The sequence below is a fragment of the Desmodus rotundus genome, chromosome 6, assembly GCF_022682495.2.
Source record: "Desmodus rotundus isolate HL8 chromosome 6, HLdesRot8A.1, whole genome shotgun sequence".
Taxonomy (NCBI): Eukaryota; Metazoa; Chordata; class Mammalia; order Chiroptera; family Phyllostomidae; genus Desmodus; species Desmodus rotundus.
Genome location: NC_071392.1, coordinates 135,217,831 through 135,238,083, shown reverse-complemented (window position 1 = coordinate 135,238,083; position 20,253 = coordinate 135,217,831). Strand labels below are relative to the sequence as shown.

Here is a 20,253-nt window from a genome sequence, read left to right as displayed (position 1 = left end):
TATTATTTATATAATTAAGTCCATTACTCAATGTGTTGGATAAATGAACGAATGCATATATTTTTTGGTAATTTTCCCCTTAAAAATATATTGCAGATTGTTTCCATAGTTAAGTATGTTTGTTTGCTACATGGTTTTTATCTTCATATTATTCTAGTCTTGTTCACAGGCACCATGATTTGTTTGGGCATTTTTACTATTGGATATTTAGTTTATTTTTTTACAAGTATAACTAATGCTACAGTGGCCATTGCATCTGCAACCTGTTATTACAACCCTTAGGATAATTGGGTATGTTAACATTGTGTATCCTACTTCATAGAAAAAGCATTTTTTTAGAGACTTAAACCAACACAGATTTATTATTTCACAGTTTTGGAGGTCAAAGTCCTAAAATCAATGTCTCAGCAGGGCTGAATTCTTTCTGGAGTCTATAAAAATTGAAATGTTTCCATGTATTTTCCATATCTAGAGGCTCTTGCACGCTGTGGCTTGTGTCCCTTCCTCCATCTTCAAGTCTCTCTTTTCCATCCTCACATCTTCTCTGACTCCAACTTTCCTGCCTCCCTCTCTCTTGTAAGGACCCTAGTGATTACATTGTGCCCAGCTGACTAATCCAGGAAAATAGACAATAAATTTTGAAGACACTTGTATTTATCACAAAATTACCCCTTAGAATAGTAATTCAAGTTTACATTTCCATGAGCTGACATGAATGCTCATTTTTTTTAGCACTTTTACTAATTGCAGGGCATATTCATTAAAAAGAAAAACATTGGCAAATTTAATAATATAAATGTTGAATATATGCATATACTATATGATAAATGTGTTGGAGTTATTGAAATTTAATTACAAATGAGGTAAAAAAATTCTTTCATATATTTACCTCTCTCTTTTTCAGGCAGTTGCCTGTTCATACATATCTTTTGGTGGGTTTATCTTTTTCTTATTTATTTATAAAATCTCTTTACATAGTAAAGTTATTAATCCTTTTTCTTCCATGTATATTGTGTTGTCTGTGTGTATAGGTATGTAAATTTGATATTATATGTAATTAAATATAGTTTTCTATGATACTTACACGGCACTTCTTATCCTGAAATTATCTACTGTATTTTACCATATATATTGTGCACTTTTTTCACCAAAGTTTTGAGGGAAAAATAAGGATGTGCATTATAGATGGGTAGTACTAATTCGATATCTATAAATGATTTTAATTCTTTTGTTTATGCTTATGTGTTACAAGTGTAACTCTAGAAAACAATAGTGATATCCTCATGTAAAATAATACCCTGGGATAAGATAATTAATTTTGTTTCTAAATGTAAATAAATAAAAAAAAAGAAATCTATTTTTTCCTGAAAAAAACCAGTTACTTGGACAGGTTTGGGCCAAAAACGTGTGTGTGCATTATACATGGCAAAATACAGTATTCCTCTCTCCTTGTTTTTCATTCTAATTCTGTTCTATGTTAATATTTATCTTTTAGCTTTCAAAAAAAATCATGGTTCATCAGGAATGGATGTGGATCTATGTGTGACACTACGTATGGCTCTGATTTTCATCCCCTCCCAGGGATTTACTTAATTGTCTCAGTAGCTTTTATTCTTTGCCTTTCCTATTATTTTGAAAGCTACTGTTATCACATCCTAAATTTTTATGCGTGCTGGACTTTCTGGGTTTCTATTCTGTTCTATTAATCTGTCTATCATTATATAGATATCATAATATTGTAATGATCTATCAATTTTATCCAGCAGTAATTTTCAGAGGAGAGAATGGCAAGACTATAGCAATATATTTAATGTGGACTGGAAACAAAGCCTCAGAACTAAGCATCAAATGACTCACATCCTAATGTAGACACTGTCACCAGTTTGATGGGTGATATAGAGTCCACTAAAATTTTAAATATATTTCTTTATTTTAAAACATATATTTTGCATACCTAAAATTAAGATTGTAACAATTTTTGCCAATCTCATAACTTTCATAGGATCAGATGAGTGAGATTATATCAAAGTACTTAAAATTCTACCACAAATGTTGTTAATAAAATAATTTTTCCTACCTATGGGACAGTAAGGAAACCAGATTTTGTAACACTGTTTTTAAAAATGAGAACTGCTGGCTAGAACCAGTGGAGAAGAATTATAGGTTTAGTTTGCAACTCTAATCATTTAAAAAGTCAATCATCAGTACTAACGTTCTTAAAGAAAGAGGTTTCAGAAAAAAAAACAACTCAAGTTATATTTAGTTATATTTTTGGTCTCAGGAGAAAAAGACTATTTCAAGACAAATCTTGATACTGAAAGTGTGCAAGGCATTTGATATCATCATAAAGGAGATTCAACTGCTACTGATTTAGTAGATGCACTAGTTTCTGATCTATTTAAGGAGAAAGACTCTGTCTTCCAAGACTACTTTATAGGTAGTAGTTGCAATAAAAAATTGTTCTAATGAGCATTTCCCCTGAGTTCACATTTGGATGAAAACTTTCAGCCACATTGGGCAGGAGAGAGATGGCTCCCAGGGGTGGATTGTACCAGCACAAGGCCAGAGCTGGGCTGGAATCAAGGTGCTGTGAGACCTAATCTCACTCAGCCTTGAACTACTTGAGGGCCTTGGTTTCAGTCTTCCCATGTGAAAACAAGAGTGTTGGCTAGATTATCTCTCAGGTCTTTCTGATCCCAACTTCCTATGACTTGGTAACAGTCGGTGTCCAATTCTTCAGTATCAGGTGGAAGCAATGATCACTGTGTCAGCTCACTGCGAGATTGGGAATCACACCACATGAGAAGAAAACCAGGTCAAGGGGATGTGATGTATTCAGCTTTGGAAGTTGGGTGAGAACTCTGTGTGAGCAGAGGCTATTAGGTGTTTTCTTTTTTCTTCAGAGTCTAGCACTGTTCATCAAGCACCCAGTGAATGTTGCTTGAAAAAATGAATGGATGGATCTGAATAGACGGGAAAGCACACAGGTGGTCTACCATCGGGAGAGGAGCCGAAAGTTGTTTACCTTCCAAGAAATATCCGAATCTTCTCTTATGCTTTCACCTACTCAGCTGGAGTTTCAAGTCTTCCATCCCACCGGGATAAAAGGGGACAGGGCTCCTCCCCCATGCAGACATCTGGCTGGGCTATATTTGTCCACACAAACAAGCCCTACTTGTTTATTCTACTAGCAGTCTATGCACTCACCAGGGAGGCAGCACTTCAAGGCCAATAGCCTCTCTGTAGGGGCAGTCCAGAGCTGAGGTACAGCCCCTCCTACCCCCAACACCCTGAACCCTTTCCCTTGAACCAGGATGGGGTTCCTTCCCTGGGGACTGAAGGCATTGTCTCTCCACCTCAGTTTGACAGAAACAGTCGGTTTACACAGGTGGCCCAGCTTTCTACCCACTGATACAGGTTTTCTTTTACTCCAGCTCTATCTTCCCTGCAGCTGGGTTCTGGCCAGGAAGGGCATGGGGCATCAGAGAGTGACACAACAAGAGCAGAGCCCATTTGTTAGAGTTGCCTTTTGATAGGATAGGATTATTTTTCCTTCTCTTGTCAAAAAATAGAAGACAGATGTTGGTGACAGGTGTGCTGGTTAAACATTCCCAAGATGGACCAAGACCTCTAGCAGCAAACCCACAATTTCCTTTGGCTAGGGAAATCCAGAGTCTGTAAGAACCCTGGATGGAATGACCATATTGCTGGCTTCTAGCAACACAGCAGGTTACATGCTATGACTGCCCTGTGCATCCCATGTTAAAAAGACCTGTGTCCCACCTTATCTGTAAGGCTTAGCTTTCTAGGTATACATATTATGCAGGTGGAGCTAGAAGTCAGGCTCACCATAGCATCCAAATACATGAGTTCTGCAGATGAACAGCTTATGTTGGCTGAAGTCTTAGAAGCTAACAAAAGAAGGGACCACTACATGTAGATGCAGTTCTTTTCTTCAAATTAAAACATTGCATAGGTTACAATTTCCAGGAAACAGTGCATTTATTTCCTATCCCAATAACAGAGTTATTTATCATGGGCTCTTAACATCTCATAGAGATGTGTCCTGAGGTGCTCTTACATCTCTAAATTTGAAAATTACACTATAGCAAATGATGTCCACAATTTATCATAATCAAATACTGTGTAACTCAAAATGTAAGGAAATTCCTTTCAATTCCTTAATAATTCTGGAGCCAGAGATTCCTGTGTCTTTGTCTAGCCTCATGAAGTCACCACCACTTTGGAGTAGTTTCAGAATCAGCACCCAAAGGATTATACTAAAGACCAGACAGTCAAGTGTATTAGGTGTCTGGCTGGCTTGATTCAGTAGTTTAGGTGTTTGATTATACATTAGTCTCTTAATTTTCCCATTCAAATTTGTAGCTCTGCAAAATGAACAATTAATGCATGGACACTTGTAAATGTTAAATTTGCAAATACTAGGCCATTTATTTAAAATGTTTCCTTATATCATAGGCCTCTTGCTGTGTTATCCTGATTTCTACTGGGAAGGAGAGAAGATCAGGATGACCACTTGGCATATACAGAAGTAAAGGCACAGGGAACTCAGACATATGCAGGAGTATGAGTTCATTTGATAGAATCAGTGAAGGAACCATATTATAAATCCCTGAGGGAGTAAAAGGAGGGAAAAAATATCATGAACCTTTTCAGCCATAAATAAATTCTTATGCAAACATATTTCAAAATGTAAGTGAGAGTGTGCACCCATTCGAATGAGGTTTTATTCACCAATGGGAAGGTCACATTTTCATACATAAGACTCAGTGGCAGAGGAAGATGAAATCATCTTCTATAGAAATGGGGTCAGGTAGGTTATGGCTCCTGGAAGATTTATTAAAAAAGAAATTATTCCTACTTCTCCTTCTTGGACTACTTTTTCTTGGAGTACTCTCAAGAAAAATTCAACTTTCAAATATCATAGTGTGATTTATTTTATGGATTTGTGATTTTAAAGAAATGGCAAACATTTGATCTAACAAAGATATTGAATAACAAGTTGAATTTTTTATGTTGGTGTTTTTCTTTCTTCATAACCAGGCAGTTTCTTATTCACAAATCTTTTCTGAAATTTCTCATTCTGAATGAATTTTAGGGAAAGACAATGTTTAATATTCTTTGTATTTTACTCTTGTATTTTTATGCAGGTGATTCTATCTTACATCTGGATGTGTTGAAACAATTTTAAACACCAGCAGAATTTCAATAGACTTTTGTAAATCAAATATTCATATTTGGTCATTGTTATGCAAAGAACCATTAGGCTCCTTTAATATAAAAAGAGCTTCAGAAAGTTCCCTGTCACATTTTTCTTTACAGCTCCTTAAAATCAAGGAACATTATATTTTTCTTGGTCCTTTTCTGTTTACACAGGTAATGCGATAATTTGCATATATAGGTTAGATGTTACCACTTTAGTATTTTGATATATAAGCATAAATAAACACATACATTTTTATAAATTTAGGCTTGTATTTCATGTAGACATTTTGTTTTCTCCTTTTGTTCCCCTAATAATACATTGTGAGGGCAATAAATATTTTTTGAGAACATACTCTTTAATACTTTAAAAGTATAAATTTTATAGGTTGCCACGTGTATGGTATCCTAATGTTTACAATATACAACAGTGTCTAATCAATTTTTGAAAAAAGGTAAATTTCATAAAATCAATCAAGTTCATGGGAAAAGTAACATATTTGGTATGGTATTGAATTAACAACTGTATCATTTGATCAACAGTTTGGCTTTTCAATGGCTGCTGTAATATTTACTAACAGCACATCTTGTTGCCATCGAGTTCCCTTCTCTTCTAGGTGTCAATGGGTTGCCACATTTCATTTAAGCATAGCTCCCATGCAAAGAGGTAAGGACTGAGACAAGGATGAGTGGATTATTCTTTGGAGCATTCTGATAACAGAATTTTCCTGAGATTCATGCACATTATGAAAGTTTAGGGTGTGAGGAGAAGTAAGCCCTAAGATGAAAAGCAAATAGTTCCTTGGTGGGACAGATGGATAAAGATATTTTCCTGTATAAAACTGTTGTTTTATAGTTTTTAACAGTTATATTTTCCTAAGTAATTTAGTTCCAACCTGGTCATCCTTTTCCAGATATAGTTCTACCAACAATGTTCTAGTAAAGTCTTTTGTGCTTTTTTTTGCCCTTGATTTGGCCACTGGTTATTCCAAATTTAAAACATCTCTTACCAAAATGATTCTTGCATATTTTAGAATGCAGGAATGTGGAATTTAAATGAGGGCTTAAGCAATATTTTGTAGGTATAACTCCAACCTGAGGCCCAGAATCTTGTTGCTTCTTACTCTAATATTTTGCAGCATCATAGAAGATTTTCATAGATATCTTAGGAGAATCAAGAGAGACTGTAAAACAGAATCTGGGTTTGTATTTAAACTTTAACCATGAAATTTTAGTCTTGCCAGTCCCCCAATTTATTTTCTTTGTGATACTGAAAAAAATTTTGAGATTCATTAAAACTAGCTCATGATTTACTATTTGTCACATGTTGACCTGTAGCTTTGTTTTAAAGGTAGAGTGTTACAAAGTTCCTTCTCATTTAGAAGATATGGTATTGCATTTACCTTCCACTCATAAGTAGGCCAGTAATGCTCATACAGCAAGAACTAAAAGGGAGTTAGTTTTATATGATAACAAGTAGAAGCATAAAGGAGTATGGGATAACATCTGTCAAAAATAAATGAAGTAAAAGTTTGACTGACTTTCTGACCTGAGAATACATTATTCCTTTGGAAGAAGCTTGTATGAAAGTACATTCTCAGTGAGTCAAGCCTCACATTTCCGTTTCTTCTCTGAATCTTAGATTGGGCAGCTCAGGTGTATTCCAGGTATCTACTCCAGCCCAAGCCTCCTATCCTACATTTTGTCAGAGAAGCCCATTGTAATCCAACAGAAGCTCATGATTCAGCAGGTGCTTGACATGTGGTTTCCTAGGAAACAGCTACCAAGCATCTGAACAATTCACTGTTGACTGACTGCATTTCCAGCCACCAAATGCTTCCTATAAATGAGTGGTCATCTTACTCTAAAAGTAGCAGGGTGAGCCTGAGTCCTGGAGCTAATGATGGAATGACATCCTCAAATAGGTTGATCTGTCCTAAGAAGGTTTAGGCATTCATTATGGAACACAGGATTGTTCTGGGCATTCTCTTCTAACTAGACTACTCTGTGGAAACAGGCCAATGGTTTGTAGCAGCCACAATGAAAACTTCCTGGCTTTTTGCCATTGGTGGTTGCTTTACAACCCACTCAGGTGTAAAGGATTAACCATTAAGCAAGACTTTTCCAGCACCCATGCATGCATTCACCTGTTAGCCAACACTTAGTTATGTTATTGAGTTTTATATATAAGGCTTATATCAAGCACTGAGGATAGAAAGATGAATAAGATCTGAATAAGGTCTGATCCTAAAGAACTCAGCCTAGCAGAAAGAATGACTTTCTAATCTGATGTGTCCTACAGTAGTAAATTTCACATAGAAATAGTATGAACAGAAGGCTGTAGAAGAAGATATATGAGGTATGAGGAAAAAATGAATGAACTTTCACAGAGGGGTTGGGAAATGTGTAGTTGGGGTGGAGGGTGAATAGGAGTTTGGTAGAGAAGGGAGTCAAGTTCATTTTTGGCTGAGCAGACTACATGCTCTTTTATTACTCTTTTTAGGACTACTTATCCATGGTGAATAAATTTTAGTCTGGAGCTTTTGATTCCCAAGCAACTCAAGGGTACATTTATTTATAGATGGTTTGTTAAAAAATCTCCTGGTTACACTTTTTAACAGTGGCTCCACTTTTTAATGTTTATGTTTTCAGGTGGAAATGGTCCTTTCTGAAGTTACTTACACACTTAATTGTGAATATGTCTCCTATTTTATGCTCTTATTTCTTGTTTCATTGAATAACAGGAGTTTACCACTTACTGATATGTATTTTTCTCTTTCAGGACTTTGTTAACTGATCTGTCAGGGACCTATCATGCTCTTGTTAGCCATTCACTGCAGTGCAGCGACCTAGGTTTAACTATCTTTTATTATATACCTAAACAATCCCCACTTTCTCTGGACAGTTTCTGTCACTACAACCCTGCTCCTACTTTATTGCCACAACTGTTTAAGCAAGTCTTGCCTAGTTGAACCTTCCTGGTCATCCATCTTGAGTTAGAATTAAATTAGAATTTCAAATCAAACTCTGTTTTTATGTTGGGAAATTGGGTGTGGCCTGAAGTCCACACTAGAAGGAGAAAGGAATTGTTTTTCATATTTGTATCAGTTACATAAAAGTAATTCTACTCTCACTCTTATGACTCTTCTGTGAACTTTTAAAAAGATATCCATATAATTACATGGAGTAACAAAGATGACAAAAAAAAATCACATGTGTGGGGTTTTTTCTTCCTCTCTTTCACCTCTTTTTTCATCCTTGGCTCTGCTCATTTGTGCACCTACCAGAGTCTGCCCATGAAGAAAGAGCAATTGATGCACTCTGGTTTGCAGTGTGGATTGATGCTAGAAGAAGACTTGAGTTCAAATCTTTTGTACTGTCTGGGAACTGGAGTCGCTGATTGATTCTTGTGTCTGATCATCATGGAAAACTGAGTCAACTGGACACATTATTGGGTTGAGAATTGGGGTTGTTGTGAGAAATGGCTGTTTTCCACAACAACCTGAGGGCTATACATGACATATGTAATTAAGAAGAAGACAGACCCTCTAAAAGCTAAATGCAATGTTTCCTTTTAAATGTCCTAAAGTTAAAACCTCACCAGTAAGTTTTTATTACTGAGCTACGACCCTACGTGAAAAATGAGGTTTGTAATGGAAATGCTGAGACACCATTTTAATTATCGGATGCCACTGGGCACCAGCATAATGAAGGAATTTTCTTATTTTTGCACAGTGAATAGTATTCGAAGTGGGAGAGCCAGGAACTTGTGTGGCTGCACTGCAGTAAAATGGTGCCATCTAAAGGAAAGAAAAACAAAACCACATGGGTAGCATTTTTTCAGGAAACAAGTAGATTGGCCTCTTCTAGTGCCTGGACAGCTGGATTTCTGCATTTGGATTTTTAACTCAAAAAACGAAATTGCATTTTCTTTTATTGCTAACATAGCTGTTTATCAGGTGGAGTTTGGGATGGAGCAGTTACTACCAGTTTCTCTGAAACCCCTTTTCATATTTGAAACCCCTTTTTGTGTCAGACTTCTCATCTGACAGGTTACAAAGAAGTGATATTGACTCTGCACACCAGGGCAAGGGAGAAGGCAGGGAGGAAGGAAGCTAGAAGGGAAAGAAGAAGGAAGGGAAAATGAAGGTCATGAGTGGTGGGAGATGAAGAGAGCAATAGGGTGAAAGAGAGGAAAAAGGGAATGAAAAGGTTATTCTGTGAGAGGTATTTTGCTTTTAGATATGCAATATAAAATTTAACATTTAGTCTTCACAAGCAGTCTCATTTGTAGATATAAGGAAAATGAAACAGACAGGTAAAATAAGTTACCCAAAACTGGTACAGTTGGCAGTGACAAAGCAACTCTACTTCCAGAAATGACTGTGGTGTCTTTAGAAGCATGAGGTCATAAATGAAATAGTGTGTGGTGGCTATTTTCAGAAAGGAGAGAGTGTTTGCATTTATGTGATGATTCTCATACAGAAGATCAGAATCCATTAGAAGAGTTACTAGCATCTTTCTCCTTCTCAATTAAACCTGCCCATTTAACAGACTTGGAGAAATAAAACACCTGCACACATGGGAAGTTTGGCTAAAATTTTAGTTTCACTTGCTTTCTTGCCTCTAAAATGTCATTTCCTGGTCTGTCAAAAACTCACATAAGGATTAGCAGAGCTGAGAAAACCCCAGTGGATTTTTAATTTAACTTTAAGAAACTGTCTCAGTAAAATGAGGCTCTTTGTTCTGTTTCATGGAAATATGAGATCTGTCTAGAAAAATTCCAGCCATTGTTATAATAATGAGAATGGTTTGTGTGACATCAATGTAACCTGGCAGCCAAGGAGAGTGGACTGGAATGTGCATGCATAAACAATGACAACTTCATTGTACTAGTCAGTGGGAGCAATAGACACTGTTTGAGTGAGCATGTGTACTGTGTGGCTGGCACATTCAAAATGACTGAGCAAGTAGAGCAATGAATCTCTATCAAATTTTGTGTTAAGCTTGAACATTCCTCCACAGAAACTATTCAGATAATTTAGAAGGCAGCAGCTATGGGCAACTGGTGATTGGCAGCTTCATCATGTCACGACATTGTGTCTGCTTATGCATTATGTCTCATGCAGAGATTTTTTTGTGAAACATCAAATCACCCAGGTGACTCAAGCCCCCTACAGACCAAATTTGGAACCCTGCAACTTCTGCCTTTTCCCCAAAACTAAAATCATCTTTGAAAGGGAAGATATTTCAGACCATCCGTGAAATTCATGAAAATATGATGGGGTAGCTGACAGCGACTGGAAGAACTGTATGAGGTCCCAAGGTACTTACTTTGAAGGGGACAGAGACATCATTGTCTTATGTATTATGTTCTTGTATCTTGCATCTTCTTCAATAAATGTCTCTATTTTTCATATTACATGGCTGGATACCTTCTGGACAGACCCTGTATATGGGAAACAAATGCCTGAGTTGAACTGCCGCCTACACCCTGGAGATCCAGTTAACAGCATTGGAAGGAGGTGGGGTTTGAAGCTAAATACAGCATTTCCAATGTGGCTGAAAACCCCAAAAGCGGCAGACCACACAGACTATTCCTGAATGGAAGGCATTTCTATTCAACCAAAAGAGGGTCCACTGAATAATTCTAGTCATGTAAGCAACCAGATTGAGGCATCACAGAAGCCCAGATGAAGGAATCCACTATTATTTTGTTAAATGGTCTGGAATGCTGACTTTTTCATTCCCTAGCAGTCTCAGATGAATTGTCTAGAGCCAGGGGTGTCAAACTAATTTTTGCTGGGGGCCACATCAGCTTCCTAGTTGCCTTCAAAGGCTGAATGCTATTTTAGGACTGCAGAAATGTAACTGCTCCTTAACAGTTAAGAGAGCTCAGTGCTGCCTCCGGGTAGAAACAAGGCGCTGGGATGGATAAAACAAGGTGGAGGGCTGGATTCGGCCCATAGGCCTTATGTTTGCCACATGTGGTGTAGATAAAGCCAGCCCACATGAAACTGAGGGCTTCACCACAATCTGCTACAACTGGGAAAGGCAGCAGTGACTGGGGCAGGACTACTTGCTCTTCACAGAGCTCAGGACAAGTGGGCCCAGCTGGAATGTCTCCTGATGGTTTATTAATAGGAGAAAAGTATATAGCTTTTCAGGTCTTTTACAGATCCAAGATGGAAGTGATTCAAATCAAAGCATAGAAGTCTCTTTTGAAAATGTGTGTTAACATGTCATAGACTCTTAACAAGACCTGAGCTTTTAAAAAATTGTTTAAAGAGAAAAAGCAGCTTGAAGCCTTTCCCTTTAAATTATAGGCAAGTAGGGTGAGATTTCAATATCTTCCACTGATATCTTTAAGAGGACATTTTGACTTTAAAAGTTCACCTCTATTTCCTAAAAAAATTGAAAACAGAACTACCTTATGACCCAGCAATTCCACTTCTGGAGATTTATCCAGGAAAACTCAAAACACAAATTTAAAAAGATATATGCAACATTGCACAGATCATTGCAGCATTGTTTACAATAACCAAGATATGGAAACAACCCAAGTATACATCAATAGATGAGTGGATAAGAAAGTTGTAGTATCTATATACAATAGAATATTACTCTGCCATAAAAAGAATGAAATCTTACCAGTTGTGACAGCATGAATACACCTAGAGGGTATTATGGTAAGTGAAATAAGTCAGACAGAAAAAGACAAATTCCATATGATTTCACTTATCTGAGGAATCTAAAGAACAAAAATAAACAAACAAATAGACTCATAGATACAGGGAAGAAAATGATGAAAAGTGAAGGGATTAATAAGTACAAATTGGTAGTTACAAAATAGTCAAAAAGATGTAAAGTACACCATAGGGAATATAGTCAGTAATATTGTGAAAACTTGCCCTGGCTGGGGTAGCTCAGTGGATTGAATGCAGGCCTGTGAACCAAAGGGTCACCAGTTCAATTCCTAGTCAGGGCACATGCCTGGGTTGTGGTCCAGGTCTGGAGTTTGGAGTGTGCGAGAGGCAACCACATATTGATGTTTCTCTCTCTCTCTTTCTCCTTCCCTTCTCCTCTCTCTAAAAATAAATAAATAACATCTTTAAAAAAAAAACACAGCTAAGTATGGTGCCAGGCAGGTACTTGAAATATTGGGAGGATCACTTTGTAAATGATGCAATTATCTAACCACTATGCTGTATACCTGAAACTAATATAAAATAATATTGAATGCCAACTGTAATAAAAAAAGAGAAAGTTGACCTTTATTAATATTGTCCAGTAACTTTACGTTCTACAAATAGGAGAGGAATAACAAAAGAGAAAAATTACAAAGTTAAGAATACATTTTTTTTTTATTTCAGAGAAACAGAAGACCCTGGGATTTGAAGACACATATGAGGTAAGGAGACCTTACCTTGTCTGCTTTACAGAGGTTGGCATTATTTAGTCTAGAACTTTTCAGAATTTTTCTTTGAAAGAGTCATTAACAGTAAAGTGAATCTGGGAGATGCTTGTATAAACAAAGCTAAAGGTTACTTTATTACAGAACTTTTCAGAGTCTTTAATCTGTTGAAGTACCAGTGACATCATAGATGGGGTTGTAAGGGCTGACTTTGCAACATTTAGCACACAACACTACAGGGTGTGAGTTCTAGGCAAAAGTACTGACATGGCCACATAAGGGCCTCAGGAGCTACTGATGGGAGTATATTTCTCCCAAACATTGAACTACAAAATGCTCTTTTCTAGCACTAACAATAAAAGAGAACATGGAAGACACGCTGACACGAGTTAAGAATAAGAAGTATCCATTCTCACAAAAGGAGCAGAGGGAGACCAGCCTGCTGTACCCCGGGGAAGGGTGGAAAACCAATGTTTTAAGCTATTTTTAAGCATCACAGTATCTTCTTTACAATTATTATAAGGTTTAAGCATAAGGATTTATACCATAAAGTTGTCCCACACTTGGCTTTGTGGAGAAGAGAGTAATCCAAAGATGTCAGGTCACCTGGGCACACAGAAGAATAAAGTTTTCCTGGGGTATAGCATGGGAATGAGACATTAGAAGGAGTCCATATGTGCTCATCTATAGCTTGGGTAAATAATATATGTCTTGCCCTAATATGTACTACTGTGTTTCAAACATAGAAATGCTGCTATGATTGATAAAATACAGTTAATGTAAACATTTTGCTGAATTCACAACTGTTTCACTTTAGGTATTTTCTCAACAGATGGATAAGAATATAACTATTGTTATGTATAGGTCCTCAAGCATTTAAAATCTTTGAATGAGCAATAAAAACCCAGAAAATGGGATTTCTGGGTTTAAAACCCAGAAAATGTCAAAAAAAACCCCACCTTGGAATAAAATCACCTTCCTCCATCCCTGCTCAACTATCTGCCAAGACCTCTGATCAGATAATCTTTGTTTCTAGTTTCTTATGTTAACTCCCAGGTTTTTTTCAGCACACAAAAAAGAGCATTTAAATGTAGAGTTTTATTTACTACTTTCTTACAGAATTGTACATGCTATCCTTACTTTAAATCTGGTACAACTGTCCTGCTATACTGGCTCTTTGTTGAAAACAGCTTCCTCACTATTGAACAGCCCCTAAAGCCAAAAGCTCCCTGAACCTTACACTGTTAATAGAGCGGTTGGTCATATGTCCCACATACCCTTTACTTCACTTCATATCCTTCATCAATGCCTTTAGAATGCTCTAGTGATGCATAGAACCAAGACATCATCAGTCCTTTCTACATTTCACTCCCATATGCCTCCTGTCTGTTATAGAATGACAAGATATTATACCATTCTGATTCTCAGTTACCTACAGAAAAGCCCATTCCTTATTTTTAATTACAGCAGGGCAGAGGGTCACCAGTAGAAGTAGAATTTTTGTTCTAAACTTGTCCAGATGAGTTGGACTAAAAAATTACAATGACAATACATGATGTGGAATCTTAGTCAATATGCTTGATATTCTAGGCTTGTCAGGGCACTGTCTGGATGTCATTGTCTGGCTGATTTTAAATGAACAAGGAACCATTTCACCTACATAGTACTTATGTGGGCCCTTGTTAATGGAGAATTGAAACAGCACTGGTTCCAAATTCTGTTGATCATCTAAATTCTGGGGACTGCAGAGCTTTTTAAAAAGTACAGATTATTGGGTTCTACTTAGACTCGTGTGATTTTGCTCCTCAAAAATATTTGGGGTCATGATAAGGATGCTTATTTTTAAGCTCCCCTAGTTATTCCAATGATACTTCAAGAAGGAAAATGTTCAGATGGGTCTCATTGCCTTTATGGATGCCATGATCAAAAGAAAGGCTGTGGAATGGACCCCTTCTCCAAATGTGTGTCAGGTTTAGTTGTACCCTCTTTTAATACTTTGAATAAAAAAGCTCCATTTCTAATTTTATTTGGTTCAAATGTGGATCTATTATAAACAAAGAATTACTTAAAAATAGAGCAGAATGAAATTACAATAATAGAGGGGTACAGGGCTACTTAACCAAAGAAAAACCACCCTGATTTTCCCCTAAGAATTAATAAATGTGCCAGAGAAGGTGATTGACTTGAGCTGGGTGACGTGGGGTGAGATCAGGGAGAAAATTAAAATCTAGGTGAAGGTGAGCTCTGTGATCATTCACACTGCTCTGCTGTATTCCTACAAGGTGCCCCTCTATTTGAGTTTGCTCTTTACATCATTTGATAACCTTAGAATTTGGTGTGATGCAGGACTGGAAATTTGGGAATCAATGGAGGTCAGAATCTGGGAAAAATTATCATAGAGGGGTGTAGGAGAAGCCAAGGTCTTTATCAGACATGAGAGTGAAATAAGTCAGATAAAGACAAGCACTGTATGTTCTCACTTATTTGTGGAATCTTAAAAAACAAACAAACAAACAAACAAAAAACTAAGCTCCATACAGAGAACAGATTGGTGGTGGCCAGAGTCAGGGGATTGGGGAGTTGGGGAAATGGCAGTAGTCAAAAGGTAAAAATTACCCGTTATAAGATTAATAAATTCTGGATATGTAATGCATAGCACAGTGACTTCAGTTAACCATACTGTATTGTATATTTGAAATTTGCTAAGATAATAGATCTTAAAAATTTTCATCCCAAGAAAAGACTTTGAAACTCTTTGGGGACTAATGTTAACTAACCTTATTGTGATAATTATTTATATCTATCTATCTACCTATAAAAAGATATAGATATTGATATAGATGTGTATCAAATTATTATGTTGTACACTGTAAACCAATACAATCTTAGATATTAATGAAATGGGAAAAAAGAGAAAATGGTAAAACAGAAAAAAAAGAAACATGAGAAGATCTGAATGGGTGTCATGAGTGTGTCAAAAACTGTGAGAACCATGGAACTGTATCTGACCAAGTATATAAAAGCAGAGAGATGCTGATATCATTCTCATCCAGGGATATTTTTTAAAATTACTTTATTGTTGTTCAATTACAGCTGTCTGCATTTTCCTGCCTCCACTTCCCCCCCACACACCCCAGCCAAACCCACCTCCTCCCTTGCTTCCACACTCCCCCTTGGTTTTGTCCATGTGTCCTTTATCATGGTTTCATCCAAGGATACTTTTTAATGGATTAAGTGCAGGTAGATTAATTGCAAAAAAGTTCCCAATTCTCCACAACTCCCTGTATTTATATTCTCTGCAATGTGACTTTGCAGTTCTTCTCACCAAGATATGTAATCTGTTTCCTTTCCCCTGGCCATGTGACTCACTTTGGCCTATAGATTGTGGGAGATCTTCTGGAGAGACAGATTTGAGCTTAGACCTTTAGACACTGCATGCTGTGACTTGCTCTTTTGGGATCCAATTTCTGCCATGGGCATACACCTGGGCTCACCTGCTGGAGAATGAGCAGTCATGTGGAGAGAGGCAAGTCAGCCAAGTATCTCTGTGAGGACAATCTAAGACACAGGTGGCAAACACAAGGCCTGTGGGCCAAATCTGGTCCCCCACCTTGTTTTATCCAGCCCAGCACCTTGTTTCTACCTGGAGGCAGCACCAAGCTCTCTTAACTGTTAAGGAGCAGTTACATTTATACAGTCCTAAAATTAAATTCGGCCCTTTGAAGGCAACTACAAGGTTGATGTGGCCCCCAGTGAAAATGAGTTTGACACCCCAATCTAAGACATAAAGAAACTTCAAAGGAACAACCAACAAAACAGGGGAAAATCCAGAATACATGCTGCCAGAGAAGGGAAGAGTAGGAATGTTTCAAGGAGATTGTGGCTGACTATGTTAGCTACTGTTGAGGGCTCCAAAACAGTGAAGAAAAAAAATGTCTCTTTGATTTAGTGTCATGGAAAATGTTGGTGACTTTGAGAAGAATCATTTCATTCTTAGTGATGTGCTAAGGATAGAAGCAGCACCGCAGCTGTCTCAAGAGTAGAGTGAGGAGGTTAAGACAATGAACCCAGTCTTTTTGTGGAGACTGTTGTAAGCTTTTTGATGAAGCAAAGCAAGGTATAATGACACTGTGTTGAGAGTCCTCAAAATAGAGGGAGACAATGTTGGTGTAGGGAGAGCTGCATGACCAACGGACAACTCTTGAAAGACAAGAGATTGGGAGCCCAGCAAACATATACCCAAACTCAGACTTGTTCTTTAACTGTAAAGGATTACATGACAAAGGATTACATGCTTTGTTGTCTGTATATAGATGTGTGACAATAGTTTATTATTTTTGTTTGTTTCTCTTAACTCTTTCTCCCTGAACAATGCACATCTTTAGTAATAATTAATAGAACTAAGTATGTGGAAACTAACTTTATGGTTATTAGCCTGGCAATCCTACCTTAACCATATGATCAAAGTTAATAGCACTAAGTAATTGGACCAAGTGAGATAATGTATATCTTGATTTGATGTACTGAGAACAGAACAAATATTCTGCAAATTTTCCTGGCAAAAATATATCAATTAAATCTAGTTATAAGGAAATATCAGACAACCCCTAAATGAAGGACATTTTAAAAAATAACTTCTTTCAAAAGGCTGCTTTCTTCAAAAGTGTCAAGGTCATAAAATATCCAAATATAGATTGAAGAACTACTCCAAATTAAAGGGGACCAAAGAACCATGACAATTAAATAAAACATGTGAGACTGGTTGTCTCTTAGACCAGTTTTTTTTAAATATAAAGAACAATTTGGGGGCAATTTGCAATATATGTATAAGGTCTCTAAAATGGATAATTATACTTTTAATTTCATTATAATAATTACAGTATAATTTTGTAAAAGAATGCCCTTCATCACAAAAAATGCATTCTCAAGTATTTAGGGGTGACGAGGAACTGTGTCTATATTCTCTGTGTGTGTACACATATGGCAGAATTCTAGGAGAGCCCCAAGGTTTACACACCCTTATTTACATAGCCTATATAATCACTTCCTATTAAGTATGGGCAGAACCTATGACTGTGATGGGATATCTCTTTCATGATTAGACTACCATCAGTTGGCTTTGAGTTACTCAAGAGATCATCCTGGGGGGTCTAGCCTAATCAGATGAACCCCTTAACTAAGAAGTGTCAGAGAGATGCTCTACTACTTGAGAGCAAACTAACATACTGTGGAAAGGGCCACATGGTAAGAAATGACAGGAGGTCTGTAGGCTCTAAGCATGATTCCTGGCTGATATCTAGCAGAAAACAGGAACCTCAGTCCTACAACCATAAGGAAATACACTCTGCCCACAACCAGCAGAATTAGATAAGGATCGTGAACATAAGATGAGATCCCAATTCAGGGTGACAGCTTGATTTCAGTTTGACAGGACCTTGAGCAGAGACCCTGTAGACCCATTCCTGAACTCCTGACCCCTGGAAACTGTGAGGTAATAAATATATATTGTTTTAAGTTGCTAAGATTGTAGTAGTTTGTTACATAGCAATAGAAAACTAATATAATATCTGATGCAAATAAGTAAAAATATTAAAAAGTAGTGAACCTCAGAGAAAAACTTACAGAAGTACTCCGTATATTTTTACACTTTTATGTGAATAAAAAAATATTTCAAAATAAAATGTTATCTTAGATATAACACTTTAAAGGCTTTCTATGTTCCAGGTAACATTTAAAGTATTTTAAAATAGATTAATACATTCATTCTCATTAAAGAACAAGTAACCTCTTTCTCCATGACTTAGGTATTACCATGGTCTTATTTTTCTTTGATAAGGAAACTGAGGCACAGAGAGTTCATATGACATGGCTCAGGTCACTCAGCTTGTAAATGGCATTGCTGAAATTTGCATTCAGCTTCAAAGTTCATACTCATAAGCACTGTACCATAGGTATTCAGTGACACTGAAGAAATAAAATACCAATTAAATCCCCAGGTGACAAGGTGAATATGATTGAGCATAATCCTTCAGTGTCTTGCAATCCATGGGGAATGATTTTGCTTTTTCCTCTGGTTGTTATTTACCATGCAAGTGTTTATGGCCAGGGTATGAATAGCACATCAGAACAACTCACAACATTGGAATTTAAACAGTAAGTTTGGCTTGTCTTGATGACTTTACATGTTATCAAATGTATTTATATATCAAAACTTGCCTTATCATCCCAAATACCTCAAATATTTTATAGTATATGAAACTAACAAATTGTAAGTAGAGGAGAAATGTGACTAGAAGAGAGAACAAATTTGGCATGTATAAAGGAACTAGGAATGAAGGAAGAAGACAAAAACAAAAGCATAAAGTTCAGTATAATTAACAAAAGCCAGTCAAAATGTACTTCCAACTTTCTATGATATTGATTTTTATACATTTCCTTTATTTTAGGACTTGGAATAAAATGAACTCACCCAAACCTCACTGTGAAAGCTAGTCTCCTGGAAACCCATCTGACCTCAGAGAGGCAAACAGTGAATAATAAAATATTTTTTAATTAAAGTGTCCGTTTAAGATCTGTAACATAAAACATACCTACAAACCCTATTTGCAAAGTAAATTTACTCAGGATTCTTGATACCTATGAAAGTTTTCTTTCTATTATATTTATTTAAAATTACAACAGTTTACATTATAAACAAGCTCAAACAATTAAGGTAAAAGATAAATAACTGCATACAGTTTAATTTTACAAAATGCAAACACACATCTTTCATTGTTTCATTATCTGAGTATTAAGGGCCACATAATTGCACAAGGCATTTTCAAATGTCTTAATGGGCTCCAAAATTATAGTATTCACTTTGGTGAGATAGTCTTTATTTTTCTTTATTATTATACAAATAATTGACCACACAGATTAAATTTAAATCAGAATTGTTTATGTCCCTTGAAGAGTTCATTTTTCTTTTGAAGCTAAAGGTTGGGGACTTATGATAGCTCAAAGGGCTTAATTATACCCTTGCAGGGTACATAATAAGGGTTCAAATTTCTATAATTTAAGGTTTTTTAGCTGAGAGAGAGAGAGAGAGAGAGAGAGAGAGAGAGAGAGAGACCTTAGGGTCCCTTGGGACCATGGTGACATTGCAGGGAGGGTTACCCAAGACAATCTACTTCTAACGAGAGGAAGGCAGATGGTAGAGGAGTGAATGGAAGTCAAACTAACTTCCTCCCAGGGCCAATCTGGAATTACAACTCAATTGTGGAGAAATAACCCAGAATAAACAACTGAGCAATGGCCAGAGAGAAGCCCTATAACTTCAGACAGACAGAAGAATCAGCTTCAGCGCAACCTGTCTTGTAAGGAGTACATTGGAGACTTGAGAGGTCTGGCTGGGCACACACAGGCGGCCACGCTGGAAGGATAATTAAGTGGCCAGTTGGCTCCCCCCAAGAAGAATTGGGTCTAAATCCTAAACTAGGATTCCCAGCCTAGAGCACCAGAGCTCAAAAAGTACACAGGTAACAACCAGTGGTGAAAAGTGGCAGGGCTGCTCTCTGCCAGAGACAGGCAGCTGGAGAGGCAAGGTCCATTTAAAGGTCCATTTAAATTTTCATTTG

The 20,253-nt window shown here is 36.9% G+C and overlaps 1 long non-coding RNA gene across 1 annotated transcript in view; it reads left to right on the top strand.

Moving 5' to 3' along the window:
- Nucleotides 1-19,161, top strand: part of LOC128781285 (uncharacterized) — a 240,362-nt gene extending 221,201 nt beyond the window's left edge. Inside the window, exons 5-6 of the long non-coding RNA XR_011651390.1 lie at nucleotides 12,597-12,634; nucleotides 19,084-19,161. This is a non-coding gene — a long non-coding RNA (uncharacterized lncRNA). The remainder of the gene's footprint in view (nucleotides 1-12,596; nucleotides 12,635-19,083) is intronic.
- The last annotated feature ends 1,092 nt before the right edge of the window (nucleotides 19,162-20,253 follow it).